General features: G+C 38.7%; 1 pseudogene; it reads left to right on the plus strand.

The window, feature by feature from the left end:
• Positions 1–603: 603 nt before the first annotated feature.
• Positions 604–5,247, plus strand: LOC142047811 (pulmonary surfactant-associated protein D-like; annotated as a pseudogene).
• The last annotated feature ends 357 nt before the right edge of the window (positions 5,248–5,604 follow it).

Below are 5,604 nucleotides of genomic sequence, written 5' to 3' on the forward strand. Positions count from 1 at the left end.
AAAACTGTTATGGTTTTATGTTCCTATTTTATTCACAGTACAACAAAATACATCTTGTCTAATTCTTTATGCTATTCATTTAGGAAGTATATGCAATTTTATAAAACATTACCAGATAAGCTGGGGAGTCTACGCCATATGTTAGCTTTCAAATGAAAGCATACAGCTATATTCCCAAGTGCAAGTATTGCAATTGTGGTCCAGCCCTGGTACTCACTTCCACTCTATCCTCAGTGCACTTGCGCAGGCCCAAACATAATTCAATTTTTTAAAAGCAGTGATCTACTAAAACTTTAAGGATTATGTTTGTAGGCAACCTGATGGGACTTAATTGAAATTTGCTGCTTTTTTTGTTTCAAGTTGTGGGGTTTTTGGAGCAGGACAAATTCCAAAAATTAGGGGTACTTCATTAAGATTTGAATAAAGAATAATTTAAAAGTTTTTTCATGAGCACTGAAGCTCTGACTAAAAATATAACAAACTAGTACAAATGTTTTAGAAAGTAGACATTTAGCATTCATTTATAGAGCCAATGTGTAATACTGCAACATAAAGAGTTTACTTGTACTCAAAATTCCTTACGGGTAATTCTTTTAATGATTTTTTCCACACGCTAGGAATCAAACAATGCTGCTGCTTCCAATATTCAACACTTTTCTCTTGGCGTTAACTCTAGTGATGACTTCCAACTCAAATCCTGCTCAGGGTGTCCAAAAACTGGATCAGGATGCATGTATACTAGTTGTGTGAAGACCTGCTCAGAACGGACTACCAGGAGGAGATGGAAAAGATGGCCCAAAAGGTGGAAAGGGAGATCAAGGTATACAAATATTGATTTACTGTTCACCTGTTGGTCAGATTGGTATTTTTTTAAAAGCTAATAAAAAAGGATGCATAATTCAAATCATATAGCTAGATAGAACCTTAGCAAAAAATTTTGTCAAGCATGAACAATCCAGAGATCCTTAATTTATTGCTAATTACTAAAACACTAGGATGAAACTAGCAGTATTGTTCAAAGTAAAATAAAAGTTATGTTACAATTTGGAACCAGATGCTTCTGATTTAGGTAATGTGCTTTAGACTCGTTCACTTCCAGGCCACCAGTTTTGAATCTGATCCAGATTGGCAGTGTCTGAAACTTGTTACCAGCCAATGCCTGTCCTGTGATCTGTGTGAAATAACCTGCTTGTTACAGTGCATTTCTTGGTGGTTAAGAGACACACAAACACACACACACAATAAATAAGACTAATAGCACTCTTGGTAGTGTCAGCAGATGGCCAACACCAGGGTGATATACATTCTAATAGTGTCAAGCCTCAAAATAAGTTGAATTGGCCCTGAAGAGACAGACCCTGGAAAAGTTGTTTAGGTCTCACTGCTGCAGATAGAGGCAAAGGATGAAGGGGCATTCAGCCTACTCTCTAGAAGTTACTATAAGTTATTCTCTAATCACACTGTACTTAGTATTTATTTGTATTACAATATCACTTAGAGTCTGTAACAGATATCTGAAAACCATCTTGTTAGGCAGTCTACATAAAACATGGTAAGAGAAAAACTCTGCCCCGAAAAACTTACAAACTAAATAGATGAGAGAGACAGAAAGATGGGAGTGGTATCTCCATTTTAGAAATGGGAAATGGAGTCACAAGGGATTATTGACTAGATTTTCAAAAGTGTCAGAGGGGTAGCTAAATTTTCAAAAGTATCAGAGGGGTAGCTGTGTTAGTCTGGATCTGTAAAAATAAAATAAATAAATAAATTTAAATAATTGGAGATATACCAATCTCTTAGAACCAGAAGGGACCTTAAAGGTCATTGAGTCCAGCCCCCTGCCTTCACTAGCATGACCAAGTACTGATTTTTGCCCCAGGTCTCCAAGTGGCTGCCTCAAGGATGAAACTCACAACCCTGGGTTTATCAGGCCAATGCTCAAACCACTGAGCTATCCCTCCTACTGTTTAAAAGATTCCACTAAGAATCTATTTGTATTAGTAATTATATAGACTGTCAGGGTTGGAAGGGACCTCAGGAGGTCATCTAGTCCTCCTCCCTGCAGGACCATTCCCCATATGGCCCCCTCAAGGGTTGAGCTCACAACCCTGGGTTAAGCAGGCCTATGCTCAAACCACTGAGCTATCCCTCCTACTGTTTAAAAGATTCCACTAAGAATCTATTTGTATTAGTAATTATATAGACTGTCAGGGTTGGAAGGGACCTCAGGAGGTCATCTAGTCCTCCTCCCTGCAGGACCATTCCCCATATGGCCCCCTCAAGGGTTGAGCTCACAACCCTGGGTTAAGCAGGCCTATGCTCAAACCACTGAGCTATCTCTCTCCCCACCTTATAGGCTAACAGATATATTGGAGCATGCATCTGACAAAGTGGGTATTCACCCACGAAAGCTCATGCTCCAATACGTCTGTTGGTCTATAAGGTGCCACAGGACTCTTTGCTGCTTTTATTAATTTTCAAAAGAGCATAGCTCCCATTTAAGCACCATATTTTCAAAATAGTGTAGTGAGTGCAGAGTTATTTTAAATAATCAGTCACAAGTGTCACAATGAGAGTGTTTAAGCTTTTGAAGATCTTAACCCAATTCTGGATGCTGGGCACTTCAAAATCTGGTCCCAATTGTGCATTCTGGGCACTTCAAAATCTGGTTCCAAGGTCTGTGGAAAATATGGCTTTAAATCTGTACATGCTGAGAAACATTTTAGGAATTCCAGCTACACTCACATACTAATATTTCCATTTAGAAGTGAATCCACCAAACTTCTGAACACTTTTCAGATATTTGAATTTGATATTTAAATTGCAGCAATAGAACCAAGCTTGGATCTGGATCATAGTTCATTGTTCCCCAAATATTCATTGTTCTTTTTGATGATCTAATCTTTATCCATCTCTAATTATGACATCACAAACTCTTATAACACCTACAAATTCTACTGTTTACTTGCTTTATTTTTATCTCTTCCTTTTCCCTGAATAAACACATTGGATTGCAAGAATTAAGAGGGATACCAGGTCTTCCAGGAAAGGATGGATTCCCTGGACCAAAAGGAGACAGAGGTGGAAAAGGACCAAAGGGAGACTGTGGAGGCAGAGGTAAGCAGTGCCCCCTTTTTGAGGGAAGGTAAAAAAGAAGCCCAACAGGGCAGACGGAGAGACCTTTATGGATGTTTGAATGGTTTTCATTTCATAAATGTTCCAGTAGGGCTTTGCTGCTGATTTCTGAGCAAGGGAGAAATATTCAGAGGTGGGCACTGGGGAAACCAGACAGTCTGATTGTCAAGGGAGAGAAATGAGTGAGCCTGCAGGGTTACCAAAAGTTGATCTGATGAACTCAAACATCCTATAGGAGAGAAACACCACAGTGATGGATACCTGATCCCTGGGTTCATGGGATGAAGGATGTGCTTCTAATTTTTTAATTAAATTGAAAAGCTAGCATTGCTGCAGGTGCTACTGAGAATTGCACTCAACAGGTAGTTTTATTTTCAGTAGACTTCTGGCCTCAGAATCTCAGTTTTAAACTTGTTGTATTTTCTTGAGGAACCAAGAAATTAAAAACAGTATCTTTGGTGTTACACTTGTGATTCATTACTAGTTCTGGAGGTGACGTCTCTGGCTTTTTTAAGCTTTTAGAAAATCTTCCATATTTTAATGTGACACAATAAGAACAGTACTATTATTTTCTCCTTCAGAATGTGAGCTTTTAAAAACTGAAATAAGTGATTTTCAAGAACAACTGAAGGCCCTGAAAGCTACTGTCAGCAAAATCCAAAAAGGTAAGACAAGTGCTGTTCATTCCCTAGATGGGCCCAAACGGACTAATTTGGATGCAGATCTAGAACCCCACTTCTTCAGAGTTAAAAAGGATTCATATTTGGTATCTGATCTAGGCTATTCCTATTTGCTCATACTCCAAACTTTTATGTACTTGTTGGATGTTTTAGTAAAGTAACTCAATTCTACAATATGGGCAGTACTGGTCTAACCTTGTCACATGTATTGTTAGCCTCGGCAGGTCTCCACTTTGATGTAAATAGGAAAGTCCACCCAAGAACAGCTGTGGGATCAAGTGCTAAAAAAATCCCATCCAAAATATACTTAAGATGAAATAGCGTGGCTTGCGTAGGGTCTACTTTATATCTGAAATGTTATTTGATTTGTCCTGTGACCGAAAAGAATAGTGGGAGACGACCACTCTCTGACATCAACAGCACATGTGGCCTCATTCTGCCCCTTGATTTCCCATTTACTTCCTCTGGAACAGGAACAGACCCTTGAGTCTTACCTGTAAAGAGAGCTGCAAATGCTAATTAAGATAATGGAATGATGACAGAAATTCTCACTGTGTCCTATCAAGGCCAATGGGCCTGGCCTCATAAAAAATACGGCAGTAATGTTCCCAAACACTGCACTTTACAATAGTGACATGGTAATATTTTAGGGTGCCAAAATAGTATTAAACTCTGGTATGCTGTACAATTCCAACTCTGCTCTCTAGGACAATAAAAACTTCCTCAGCTCTGCCTTCATTGCTAACTAAAATAACAATAATAAAGTATAAACTTCAACCTAAGATTTTTCCTGGTTGTTTTAGGGTCTTCCTGAGACCTTTTGCCTCTGTCCATAGTTTTCTCTGCACCAGTAAAATATTCTTCCCCTTTCAAACTTGTGGGTCGGTGTGCAGCTGGTCTGACAGAATGAATCAACAAAAATAACTGCCTCTTGGTCCAGGGTCCAAGAACTTGTTACTCTAATCTGAAGAATAGTACATGGGGAAAAAATGTAACTTAGATGTACTGTACTTCTGTGTATTTTCTAGCTTGGAGTTTCATAAATGGCAATAGAGCTGGTGAAAAAACATTTGTAGCCAATGGCTCTGAAGGTGACTTTGAGACCTGAAAAGCCACATGTTCCCAAGCTGGTGGCCTGATTGCTTCTCCAAGGAATTCTGCAGAGAACAGCACCATACAACAAATAATAGTTTGTCATAACAAAGTAGCATATATTGGAATAAACAATACACAAACAGAAGGTTCATTTAAGTATCTAAGTGGCGAAGCAATAGCATACTCAAACTGGACTGCAGGAGAACCAAATAATTTTGGGGGAATTGAAGACTGTGTAGGAATGTATCCAGATGGCAGAGGGAATGACAAATTCTGTAATGAAAAACAGTTAATAATCTGTGAGTTTTAATCTCCCTGTCCTTGTGGTTTACGTTAAAATCCGTTAGTGCAAGTTGGCTTGCAGCTTTAATACTTATATAACCTTGTTGATTTACAATAGCCTCATATTTTGAATAATGTGCTGTATCAGTGATAGCACAGTGTAGCAGCCCAGTGCTCAAACCACTGAGCTATTCCTCCCTTGTTGATTTACATTAGCCTTGCATTTTGCATACCGTGCTGTATCAGTGCTGTAGAGGTATAGATATGCTGAATCTTGCTGAAATTTCTATTATGATAAATTGAATTGCAATAAAGCCATCATGCAACTTTGAACTGTGTTCATAGCTGGTTAATACAGGTGTAGTAAGATGAGGCCCTGAAACATAAACCCTTATCAGATACCCAGTATGAG

This window comes from Chelonoidis abingdonii, chromosome 15, assembly GCF_003597395.2.
Source record: "Chelonoidis abingdonii isolate Lonesome George chromosome 15, CheloAbing_2.0, whole genome shotgun sequence".
NCBI lineage: Eukaryota > Metazoa > Chordata > Testudines > Testudinidae > Chelonoidis > Chelonoidis abingdonii.